Source organism: Suricata suricatta, chromosome 12 (genome assembly GCF_006229205.1).
Source record: "Suricata suricatta isolate VVHF042 chromosome 12, meerkat_22Aug2017_6uvM2_HiC, whole genome shotgun sequence".
In the NCBI taxonomy this organism is placed as follows: domain Eukaryota; kingdom Metazoa; phylum Chordata; class Mammalia; order Carnivora; family Herpestidae; genus Suricata; species Suricata suricatta.
In genome coordinates, this window is record NC_043711.1 from 14,555,033 (window position 1) to 14,568,215 (window position 13,183).

The 13,183-nt window shown below is 46.9% G+C and overlaps 1 long non-coding RNA gene across 1 annotated transcript; it reads right to left on the bottom strand.

Annotated features, from left to right (window-relative positions):
• Nucleotides 1–404: 404 nt before the first annotated feature.
• Nucleotides 405–6,779, bottom strand: LOC115274951. The gene is made up of 3 exons (XR_003901341.1): nt 6,452–6,779; nt 5,619–5,786; nt 405–657 (listed from the first exon to the last, which is right to left on the bottom strand). It is a non-coding gene; the product is annotated as an uncharacterized LOC115274951 (long non-coding RNA).
• Nucleotides 6,780–13,183: the final 6,404 nt, after the last annotated feature.

Consider the following 13,183-nt stretch of genomic DNA (forward strand, 5'->3'; position numbering starts at 1 on the left):
TATATAGGGAGCAAAAAGATCCTGAGCTCCACAGAGCCCAGTGGCAAGTGTGGGAGGTGGGCCAGGGCTGACGCAGACAGTTGTGAGCACGGGACTGGTGTAAGGAGCTTATGGCTTGTGTGCAGGGACGCCAAGGACCACAGGCAGGCAAGGATGGCAGGTGCGGACCACCTTGGCGGTGGTCAAGATTCAAATCAAGGGAGTACCAGCGTTTCCACAGAATTCAAAAGTACGGAATCAGAAAATAATGGTGAGCTTAGGGGTGCCTGGATGGCTCAATCGGTTAAGTGTCCGGCTTCGGTTCAGGTCATGATCTCACGGTTCGTGGGTTCGAGCCCCGCGTTGGGCTCTGTGCTGACAGCTAGCCCAGAGCCTGGAGCCTGCTTCACATTCTGTGTTTCCCTCTCTCTCTGACCCTCCCCTGTTCCCACTGTCTCTCCCTGTCTCTCAAAGAACATTAAAAAAAAATTAAATGGTGAGCTTAAAGGATGGCTCGGTGCCACTGGGAGATTAAGAGGAGAGGCTGGTCCTGGCGGCAGGCAGGTCCTCTGTCCCAACCTGGGGGAATCTTCAGAGACCGGACTGTTGTCCCAGGGTACTTCTCCCCTCCTGCTCTTTTCTCTCGTCTTTCATGTTTATCAGGGAGAGGAGATGCTCCTGTAGACATAAAGACAATTTAAAAAAATTTAATGGGAAAGGATTTAACATCTATTTTCTTTTTTTTAAGATGGAAAGTAGGATTGGGGTGTCTCAGTGGCTCAGTCGGTTGAGCGTCCGGCTTCGGCTCAGGTCATGATCTCACGGTTCGTGGGTTCGAGCCCCGCGTCGGGCTCTGTGCTGACAGCTCAGAGCCTGGAGGCTGTCTTCAGATTCTGTGTCTTCTCTCTCTCGGACCCTCCCCTGCTCATGCTGTCTCTCTCTCTCTCTCAAAAATATATAAAACATAAATTTTTTTTAAATTAAAACATTTAAAAAATAAAAATTAAATTAAAAAAGATGGAAAATAGGATTTATTGGTGGGCATGAATAGGGAGGAACAGTGCCGAGGTTCTCTTGAGCACAGAGCCCTCCATTTGTCCAAGGGACCATGATCAGGGATATATTTGATACCACAGCCATCTGGAGTGAGCCAATTTTCAGCCACCACGTCTTCAAACTCGTCTGTGTTAAACTTAGTAAAGCCCCACTTCTTGGAAATGTAGATTTTTGGGTGGCCAAGGAACTTGATCTTGGCCCTACGTAGGGCCTCAATCACATGCTTCTTGTTCTGCAACTTGGTGTGAATGGACATGATCACTTTCTTTTTTTGTAATGTTTATTTACTTTTGAGAGAGAAAGAAAGACAGTGAGACAGACACTGCAAGCGAGGGAGGGGCAGAGAGGGAGACCCAGAATCTGAATCAGGCTCCAGACTCTGAGCTGTCAGCACAGAGCCTGACACGGGCTCAAACTGGCAAATGATGAGATCATGACTTGAGCAGAGGTTAGATCCATAACCACCTGAGCCACCCAGGTGCCCCTGAGTTGCTTTCACTGCTGGATTGTGGGAGGTGATTATTGATATGACTGGTTCTCATTCATGTTGGTCTCAGAGAACACAGGGTTGTCACTTCCTTCAGCAGGTTTGGTAATAGTAATATTGACACTAACATAACAGTAGCATTACTAGTCACAGACTTTCTACACCATTTCAATTCCTTTTAGGTAAACGTGCCCATTTACCAGACTAGGAAATGAATGTTGAATGGGGTTAAGCAGTTGGTACAGTCGCAGAGCTGCTGAGCGGTGAAGCCTGCATCAGGAGCATAGGCTTTGAATCTCGGGTCTGTGGCCTCCCTTGGCTCAGGTCTGGGGCCTCTGCAGTCCTGGTTTTGACATCCTTTTGAGGTTGCCACACCGATTCTCTTAATGGATAATTCAGTAATGTAGGAGATGAAACCAACCACTTGTGTAGTAATTTCTAGAGCTACTTGTGAATTCACTTGTTTGCAGGCCCCTAACGCCTCTCCATAAGCAGGACACAGTCCTGAGTACAATTCTACCTCAGAGAATGTGAAAGAAAAATGAAGTTGTCCAGAGTGCTGGAAATACTGAGGTTGCATGGAGCCCTGTTCAGCCCGAGGGACAGTACCTTGTAGGCCCTTTAGCACACAAGTGGGGCCCCTGGCATGGGAACCTGATCCAGGTCTAAAGAGATCTATGGTGGTGCCTAGAAGGGTGGCCTTCCCGGTCTTCTCCTGCCTCGTGTCAAAATCTTACAAGCTAGAGAGCAAATGTAGAGTGAGTGATGTCTTGTGGATGAACTCCTGTATATTTAAAATTCACTTACTGGATTCGAGCCCTTTCCCCATCCCAGTCCTTTATATTCATGTACAAATTAACTAGAACTCGCCTGAGAACCCAGAACTGCTGGGTCGCACCTCTGCCTAGGCACCTGCTGCTACAGCAGATCTATCCTCTGTCCTCTCAGGCATGGGAAACACACGTCTCATTTAGGGTGAGATTTGAGCTTTTTCTAGAGGTACACTGCTTGGGGAGGTCACTGAAGAGTTCTGGAAGGGTTCTCGATTGAAAATTTGGTGGATGGGGTGCGCCAGGGTGGCTCAGTTGGTTCAACAACTGACTTTGGCTCAGGTCATGATCTCATGATTTGTGGGGTCGAGCCCTGTGTCAGGCTCTGTGCTGATAGCTCAGAGCCTGGAGCCTGCTTCGGATTCTGTGTGTGTCTCTCTCTCTGTCCCTCCCCGACGCATGCTCTGTTTCTGTCTCAATAATAAATAAACATTAAAAAAAAAAAAGACAATTTGGTGGCAGTTCTTCTTTGGCATGTCCATTGGATGGCGGTACCATCCTGTGCCCCCTAGGCCTTCTCAATTGTCATGGTCCTGGCACATAACAGTGCTCCACAAATAGTGTTTCTCCTCTTTTTCCTGCAAGGGAGTTACAAAAAAGGAATTGCAGGGAAATTTCATAAGAGACTGCTATGTATAGACAAGGTGAAGGTCAGGAATGTTTTGTGGATGAGGCAGATCTGAAGCTGAGGCCTGACCAGAACTTTCAGGATCCTGAGTCCTCACATGAGGGCCATCACTTTTTTTCCATTGTAGCTGCCAGGTTATCTGGTACCTAAGCCTTTATTTTACTGCAATGAGAAGTCAGTGAGACAGTTTAATGGGGGCAGTAGGGAGTGGAGGGGGAGTGGGGATGTGTGTGGGGTGCGGGTTGGTGTTAACATATATATTTCTTTTTTTTACATTTATTTAATTTTGAGAGAGAGAGCGTGTGAGCGTGTGGGAGAGGCAGAGAGGGAGGGGGAGAGAGAATCCAAGCAGGCTCCGCACTGCCAGCACACAGCCTGATGTGGGTGTCAATTCAACAAACCATGAGATCATGACCTTCCCAAATCAACAGTCAGCGGCTTAACCAACTGAGCCACCCAGGCGCCCTTGTCTTTCATGTTTTGTTTTGTTTTAATGGAGCACTGTGGATGCTGACTGGAGAATGGATTGCAGGAGAGTAAAGGGGGAAGCAGGAAGCTAGGTTGGAAGGTGGTCTTTGCAAAAGACCAGTAAGAGAGGATGGTGGCTGAAACTGGTTATAGAAATGGAGGCAATGACAAGAGGCTGCAGTCAGGATGCGTGCCAAAAGGACTTGCTGGAGGCCTGCATGGGGAGGTGAGAAGGGAAAGAGACTCAGTGATGGCTCCTGAGTGTTCCCCTCAGAAAAGAGGACCCAGGGCTGCCTGGGTGGCTCAGTCGGTTAAGCATCTGGCTTCAGCTCAGGTCATGATCTCACAGTTCGTGGGTTCGAGCCCCGCATCAGGCTCTGTGCTGACGGCTAGCTCAGAGCCTGGAGCCTGTCTTCAGATTCTGTGTGTGTGTCTCTCTCTCTGACCCTCCCCTGCTTGTGCTGTCTCTCTCTGTCTCTCAAAAATAATTAAAAAATTTAAAAAAAAAAAGAAAAGAGGACCCAGGCATGGGGTTCTTGACAGATAGATGGTATTCAAAGTGAGAACCTCTGCAGGTTTGCTCTGAGAAAAGGGAGCCCACAAGAAAGAGAAGTGGGCTGAGGATCCCAGAGATGTGATGGAGGAGGAGCAGGAAGAGGAAGATAGAGTAAGATGGGAGGGAATCCGGGGTGTAAGGGCTTGGGAATCCAGCGGGAAGGAGGAAGAAGTGCCCAATCATGTTTCAAATGCAGCTACAGGACTGAGAAAAAAAACTGAATCTTGAATTTAGCAAAATGGAAATCATTGGTGACCCTATGAAAGCCATTTCAGCAAAGTGGTGTGGAGAGAAGCTGGAATGGAATGGGTTCAGGAGAGGAGAAGAGGGGTGGCTTGAATGGAGCAGAGGAAAATGGGCAATGGAGAGGACTCTGGGTTCAAAGGAGGTCTGCATTTAATGCACAGTAGGGCACCTTTGTATGCTGATGTTCTCAAGGGATCTTTACTGACACAGGACAACAGAACTCTGGGGTCATAATCTGAAAGGACTTCTCAGCCCCAAGTCTACTTGAAGTTAGAGCTGGAATCTTTAAAGTTTTTAAAATCACTGGGATTTAGGGGCACCGGGGTGGCTCAATCGGTTAAGCCTCCAACTTCAGCTCAGGTCATGATCTCAGAGTTTATGAGTTTGAGCCCCACACTGGGCTCTGTGCTGACAGCTCAAAGCCTGGAGCCTGCTTCAGATTCTGTGTCTCCCTTTCTCTATGCCCCTCCCCTGCTCACTCTCTCTCTCTCTCAAAAATAAATATTAAAAAAAATTTTTTTCAAATCACTGGAATTTGGGTGCACCTGGATGGCTTAGATGGTTAAGCACCTGACTTCGGCTCAGGTCATGATTTCACGGTTTGTGGGTTCAAGCCCCACATCGGGCTCTCTGCTATCAGCACAGAGCCCTCTTTGATCCTCTGTCCCTCTCCTTCTCCCGTTGCATGGACTCTCTCTCTCAAAATAAATTAACTTAAAAAATATATTAAAAATATAAAATGGGATTTTTGCCATCTATTTCATAGTACAAGCATACTCACAGAATAGATCCCCAATTAATGTGTTCCTGCAAGAATGCTTTCATTTTTAATACACAGCATAGCAGTTCTTTCTCTCTCAACATTTTTAGCTGATATGTATATAAAGTTTCTATTGAGTCTTCGAAAAAATAGATTTTAAATGGTTTTAGAAAAAGTTTCACGTCGCTTCCCAATAGGCCAATCACACTAGTCATTTTGCAAATCTTTGGAGTGTTGGCAAGGTGTACGATATCTGATATTATTGGTCTACAGGTAGCCACTGCTACTGCATGCAAAGCAACTGTATGCTAATGACTATATTATTTTCTTGATTTAATTTTTAAGTAAACTCTACTCCCAATGTGGGGCTCTAACTCCTGACCCTGAGATCAAGGGGGTCCAGCGACTGAGCCAGCCAATGGCACAAAACTGGTAGGCTTTTTTGATGGACTTGCTATGCCTTATACTTTTTTCTATCTAAAATAACGGGAAATAAGTTCTCCTTAGAGTTTCTTCTTAGAGAAAGTCTGATGCTTCAGATTATGAATAATCCCTAATGGCATATGACTTTGTAGCCTTGTCTTAGGTTTAAGTTTTCAATTACTTACCTTGGAAATGACTTCATTTCTTCCAAATCTTGTAGTAGTATTGATGCTCCAGAAAGTCCTACCGCGGAGAGTTTGCTGTTTTGCATCCTCCCTGCACAGAATTGGAGCTGTGCATAAACTGGTTGGAGATGTGTGCAGCGACGTCGTCATTGGAGTTAATGAGAAAATCTAAATAGAAAAATGACTTAAGAAAATGATCACTACACCCCCCAACAGCAACATTGTTACAGTGATTCTGCAGTCCTGAAGGGATATTTAAAAAGGGACATTTAGGGGCATCTGGGTGGCTCACTCGGTTAAGCCACAGACTGCTGATTTGGGCTCAAGTCATGATCTCAGGATTCTTCAGATTGAGCCCCTGTGCGTCTTTGCACGGACAGCGTGGAGCCAGTTTAGGATTCCCCCCGCCCCCTCAAAGTAAATAAACATTAAAAAAAAAAAAGAGGGGTACCTGGGTGGCTCAGTCCCTCAAGTGTGGGACTCTGGATTTTGGCTCAGGCACGATCTCAGTTTGTCTAGCTCTGCGCTGCCAGCCCGAAGCCAGCTTGGGATTCTCTGTCTCTCTGCCCCTCCCCTGCTCATGCTCGCTCTGTCAAATTACGTATATAAATAAGCTTTAAAAAATATTCAAAGGAGCTCAGTAGGAGGGCAGAAACTGTATACTACTTTCCTCCACAAACTTCCTGACGTTTTGGGAAGGATGAATGGAAGCCTCTGGTCCAGCTGGCCGGTGTGAATCGGGCCAAGACGTCCGAAATAGAATATTCAGCCCGTGCTGGGAGTCGGAGAAGTGGCTTGGGTGTGGTCCCCCAACCCCTTAGGAGATCACTGACCTGCGCGCCAGAGTTGTTTCCTATGGGTACAGTGCAGCACTGGGCGTCTCCACTGTGATGGTTCTATTCACAGCACCGCACTGGTCCCTCTAAGAGGAATGACAAGGTATTGGCGGTTCAAGCAGCCGGGGGTCCAGAAGGCGCTCTGCAGGCAACCACACGACCGGCAGACCATAGGGACGATTATGGGAGCCCGGAGACACAGAGGTGATGGCGGGAAAGGTGGCTCCGAAAAGACAAGTCCAGGTTTCCAGGTGCCGGTTATTTCCATTTTAGCCGACGAGTTTACGTTTCAAATACCGGCTTAGGAACTTCCGCGTGGCTTCCAAAAGGCCTCACCAACCGCCAGCCCCGCGCGAGCTGCTAGCCCCGCCCCCGCCCGCGGGGCCGAGGGGGGCGTGGCGAGTGGGAGGCGGGGAGTGAGGCGGTGGGAAGGTCCGCGCGTGCTAAGGTCCAGGAGGCCAGGTTGTACTCCAGGCCAACTCGTCTCAGGCTTCCAGAGGTGTGGCACTTGCTGCTCTGCGAGAAATCCAGCTTTGGCCACAACAAATCGCGCCATCGGAAATTCGTGAAGATGCTCTATCGCGATCACAGCTCGAGTCAGGCTGTCCCCGCGCCGGGTCTCTGGGGGGCGGGGCTCGAGGGAGACCTGCGCTCCGCAGATCGGGTCCGGATCGCCTTTAGAGTTGCGGGGGGGGGGGGGGGGCGGGGCCTCTCGTTCCCAGGAGGAGACTGAGGCTGCTTGCAGGGCTGTAGGACTACAGTTCAGGGTGTGCCCGAGGTTGGGTGCTTACTGAGGTTCAGGGTCTTCTGCTTAGATTTTGTGGGTATGACAGTTTGCTTACCCCATTCCCATTCCAATGTGCTGCAATAATTTTTTTGGTTGTTTCTGTATCTTGCAGTGTTTTTAGGAATTCTACCCTCACTACGTAAGCCAATATGTACGATAAATACAATAGCTACCGACGTGTCGCTCTCATGTCTGTCTTCTCCAATGGAGCTGTGAAGAATCCTAGTTATTTGTAGCTCCTTTCATTCTCATACATCTGGGGCCGCTTACAAACTGGGCATCTTATCTTTGGTCTCTTTGACATTATCCTTTTCATCTATTTTGAAATCTATTTTGCTAATACAATGGACACTGATAGGCCTTTTTAAAAGTTTATTGGAGCGCCAGGTTGGCTCAGTCGGTTAAGCGCCAGACTCTTGATTTCAGGTCGAGTCATGATCTCACAGTTGGTGGGTTTGAGCCCTATGTTGGGCTCTGTGCTGACAGCACAGATCCTGCTTGGAATTTTCTCTCTCTCTCTCTCTCTCTCTCTCTCTCTCTGTGTCCCTCCCTCCCCTCCCTTGCCAAATATATAAACTAAAAAAGTAACTTTGTTGCTGAAAAATTCTATTGCCAAGTACTTGTCCTTGGGAAAAGAAAAAGGAGAGCTTAAATATATTTATTGAATACAAACTGCTCGTTTTCCTGTCCTGTTTCCCCGGATATTTTGTGCAGTTATATCACTTAAGAAAATAGCAATATTCTATGGAACAAGTTATGATCTGTTTTAAATACTGGAGTTCTGCAGAATATATCATTTTGAAATGGGGTGTGGACAAAAAAGGTGACCATCTCTGAATTCAAATCCTATCTAAGATTTGTTCCAGCTTCAACAGTCAATCATTGGACATTAGCAATAGGCCACACATTGTATGAAGTGGTACTTTTTTTCTTTTTGGGAAGTACTATAAATGAAATATGTGCATTGTGTTTAAATATCAGGAAACTCAAATCTCATATCTAAAAGTATAAATTGAACAGAATCCTATTTACCAAGCATGCATTCTTCTTCTTCCTCTTCTTCTTCTTCTTCTTCTTCTTCTTCTTCTTCTTCTTCTTCTTCTTCTTCCTCTTCCTCCTCCTCCTCCTCCTCCTCCTCCTCCTCCTCTCTTTCTTCTCTTTAATTTTAGAGACAGTGTGTGTGTGGAGAGGAGAGGGGGCAGGTAGAATGAGTGCTGTCACTCAGGCACATGAGTACAATCTTCTCAGATAATTATAAAAAGAAATCTTTGGGGGCACCTGGGTGGCTTGGTCAGCTGAGTGTTGACTTTGGCTCAGGTCACGATCTCATGGTTTGTGAGTTCAAGTCCCACATTGGACTCACTGTTGTCAGTGCAGAGCCTGCTTCAGATCCTGTGTCCTGTCTCTGCGCCTCCTCTGCTTTCTCTCTCTCTCTCTCTCTCTCAAAAATAAAAAGAAACAGTAAAAAAATAAAGAAATCTTCTTATCCTTCTTCCCAGTGCCATTCCCTGCTTTCATCCGGAACCTCACAATTCTCGAGTGTGAAATGGTTTAATAATCTCTCGGGAGTGTTAAGTGATTAAGTGAGTTATTAGTTAAAGTGCCTTCTTACAGAGTAAGAAGCCAAAAAATTGAAGCTACAGGGACATTATTCATTAAAATGTCAGAGAATCTTGATGCAATGTCCAGCAGTCTGAACAACCAAACACGTTTATGTCCCCAAACATGGGGCCAGTAGGCGTCGCCTGTATCATCTCAGCACAAATCTGGCATCCGATACAGATCTGAGGACAGCCAGGTGTAGCTTCACACGCCAGAGGCTCCCAGGACTGCTGCACTGAAGGACAGTCCTAGTCTGCCCTTCCTGTAGGATGAGGTCTCTTTCCCTCCAGTTTTCTCTGGGACCTCCCAGGTTTGCATTGTTATTGTTTCTCCTATAACTTCGTCCTATCTCTCTGCTCGTGGAGTAGCAGAAGCCTTGCAATGAATTCAGGTCTCTCTATTCCTTCAACAGTGGCCACAGTTTTCTAAATTTTGCCCTGTCTGCTATATTCCTCCTCGATGCACGTCCAAAGGTAAGGAAATAATACATTCTATAGACTATTTCCAGTTTCAGAACAAAGATTATTTACAAAAGGGCAGTGATGGGTGGTTTGGAAGAAGGATAAAAAGAAGCATTTTGTTCCTATTTTTTAGAGTTTTACCAAATATTCTATTGTATTCTAAGAAAGCAGAATTAAAATTGGAAGAGAAAAAGAAAAACTTTTTTTTTAATGTTTGTTTATTTTTGAGATAGAGCACCAGTGGGGGAGGGGAAGAGAGTGAGGGAGACACAGAATCTGAGACAGGCTCCAGGCTCTGAGCTGTCAGCACAGAACCCAATGCAGGGCTCGAACGCGCAAACCGCAGGATCATGACCTGAGCCGAAGTCAGATGCCCTGAGCCGAAGTCAGATGCTTAATCAACTGAGCCACCCAGGCACCCCAGTAAAAAGTGACTCTTCACTGTCCCTTCAAGCCCAGTTCTATAGAAGCACCTCTCTTTCTCCTGCTCCCTCAATTCTGCACAGACTTCCTGCTGGCACTGTAACCCTGGACTGACTAAAGTCCCCTGCCTCCCCACCTGCCTCCCCACCTAGACCTTGAGAACCTGCTCCTGCTCATCTTTCCCACCTGTGTCCAAAACATGGCCTGGCTCACTGCAGTCACAGATGTGGTTAAGGAGTCAGTTACTTGTTTTAAGTCTATTTGTTTATTTTGAGAGAGAGAAAAAAAGTGTGGGAGAGAGAGAACCCTAAGCAGGTTCCTCCCTATCAGCACAGAGCCCGAGTTGGGGCTTGATGTCACTAACCATGAGATCTTGATCAGAACCGAAATCAACAGTTGGATGTTCAACTAACAGAGCCACCCAGGTGCCCCAGGAGTCGGTCACTTCTATATATCAAGGCCATGGTGTAGTTAGAGAATTGTAACCTCTCATGTTCCTTCTTTGCAAGCATAGCGTTCGTGGAGACTGGGACACATTAGCACAATGGTTGGAAAGGAACTTTTCCCCCCACCAGTCCCTGACCCAGTGCAAGGACCACAGAGACAAGGGATGATGGCTGGAGCTCAGAGCCTTGGGCAACTTGCAGATGCATTTAGAGGACTCGGTCCAAGTGGAGACACTTCCTTATCTACTGGAAATAGGTTTTTAATTCTGGAGAAAGAGAAAGGCCCTACTGACCTGCATATCACAAGATACTTCATGGATGGAAGTAGAACTACAGATGAGTTGAAGAGAGACATCCCAGGGACAAGAGCTCTATCAGTTCAGTCTCTAACCCCCCTCAGGAAGCTCTTTTCTCTCAAATCTCACTCATTGAGCCCATTTAGTGGTGTCCCTGATACTGTTACTGACCTCTCTTCCCATAAGCAAGTTTCTCCAGTCCATGCCCTGCTTGTTCTAAAGTCCACCTGGGCTTGTTCTAAAGTCCTGTCTTCTGCCACATTCACCCCAGGTTTGTACCCCAGAAAAGAGCAGAGATTTTTCTTTTTTTTTAATTTACTTTTGAGAGACAGAGAGAGCACAAGCAGGGGAGGGTCAGAGAGAGAGGGAGATACAGAATCTGAAAACAGGCTCCAGGCTCTGAGCTAGCTGTCAGCACAGAGCCCAACATGGGGCTGGAACCCCAGAACCGGGAGATCATGACCTGAGCCAAAGTCGGACGCCCAACCAACTGAGCCACTCAGGCATCCCAGTAGAGATTTTTCAAATGGTCTCCAGGACAAGCCAGCTGAGCCATTCTTCTGAGGAAGCAACTTGGAGTAGGTGACAACAATCATCTGAGGGCTTTAGGCCTTAGGGTAAAGCCCAGAACTTGGCAGTGGAGCAGGGCTCTGACATTGAATGCACCCATTCAACTTTACACATGAGGAGACTCAGCCCAGAGAGGCCAGGTGTCTTGCCTACCGTCACACAGCCTGTACATGACCTTGCACCCAGGAGTAAAATGCTCTTCACACTCCATTGTTCTTTGTGCTTGTCTTCCTCAACCGCTTTACCTACTAAAATCAGATTGGGATGAACATTGGCTAACCTCTGGCGTGAAGAAGTGGTTCTCAAACTGTGTTGCATCTTAGAATCACTTGGAGAACTTAAAACAATTTTGATGCCTGGCTGCACGCAAGACCAATTAAGTCACAACTTCTGGGCTGAGTTTCAGGAGACTCGGGTACCTGAACCAACGCAAGTAGCTTGATTTGTCTGCCTAGGAGTGGGGACGGGTGGGGGGCGACAAGTGGCCTGAAGGGCTGGAGGGTCCAGTCCCCTTCTGGCATCCTGTGGGCCTATGTTTCTGGTAGGGGGTAGCAGTGGGGCAGGGGAATTGCTTGGGTCTACTGGGATTTAGGACTGTTTTCAACTGGTGCACCTCCCAGAGAATTTCAATGGTCTACAAACTATTTCTGCATCCAGATGAGCTGGACCAGCCACTATGCTCTCTCAATGCTAACATTTGGAAATAAACACCCTCACGGCTTGGCAACAGGGGAAGGGCTATGTTCCCCCAAACTCCTCCCTGTCCTCTAGGGACTATTCTGAGAGTGTCTCTGAAGACGCAGACAAATGTCTGCTTTGGGTAAAAAGCCAGTCATGAGGGGTGTCTGCGTGGCTCAGTTGGTTAAGTGTCTGACTCTCGGTTTTGGCTCAGGTCACCTCATGGTTTGTTAGTTTGAGCCCCTAGTTGGGCTCCATGCTGCCAGTATGGAGCCTGCTTGGGATTCTCTTTTCGTCTCTTTGCCATGCCCCTGCTCTTTCTTTCTCCTCCCCCCCCCAAATAAATAAATACATAAACTTAAAAGAAAGCCACTGGATGATTTAAACATGGGTTTAAAAGTTATTGTTTTGGTAAAGTAGAAAACTGCAATATTTAAAAATCAAAAGCCAATGTTATGATTTTAGTGCCAAATATACTAAGATTGATAAATTGTTTATTGCAGACACTTTTAAGAGTAAAAGCTAAAGGCAGGGGTGGGGGAAGAGGGAGTGGGTGGCTCAGTCAGTTGAGTGTCCAGTTTTGGCTTAGGTCATGATCTCATGGTTCCTAAGTTCGAGCCCTGCATCCTGCTCACTGCTGTCAGTGCAAAGCCTGCTTTGGATCCTCTGTCCACCCCCCTCCTCTATCTGCCCCTCCCCTGCTTGCACTCTTTCTCTCAAAATGAAGCATTAAACAAACAAACAAACAAACAAAAGAATAAAAGCTAAGCGCTAAAAAGCTTTAACATAAATTTATATTTCCCTGCCTGGGTGGCTCGTTCGGTTAACCATCTGACCTCAGCTCAGGTCATGACCTCACAGTGCATGAGTTTGAGCCCCACGTCAGGTGAACTTGAGCCTTCCTGCCGGGGAGCGCAAGCTCTGCTCCAGGCTCTGAGCTCTCTCTCCCTCTCTCTCTGCACCTCATGGGATTCTCTCTCTGCCCTCCTCTTACTCATACTCTCTAAATATTATATATTCCTAAATTTTACATGCATTATAGTCTAAAACTGCGGCCTATCAGTGTATTTCTATGTATCTATGTATCTCTATGTCATTTTGAGATGTGTGTCCCTATTTGGTAGATGACAGTTCTCCTGCAGCACACACTTTATTTCCTTTGGAGAAGTTATAACATTTGTTCATCCTAGTGTAAGCAAAGCAATAATGTTTTGGTGGGTTGGGGCCAAAGAGAGGTAGTTGGCTAAGGAGGCTGGCCCCTGGCTTTCTGGGCCCCTGCTCTGCTTGGACACCTGGGAAACCCACAGTCATTCTTTACCAAGTAACAGGGGACCTATAGGAGAGGTGGGAGCAGCCCTAGTTGATGCCTTCTATGCAATTCTCTCCGCCTACATCATAGGCATGGATTCCCCTCAAAGACCTCCAAAATTCGGGGGTTTTCTGATTCCTTTAGTTTTCCTAGGCTT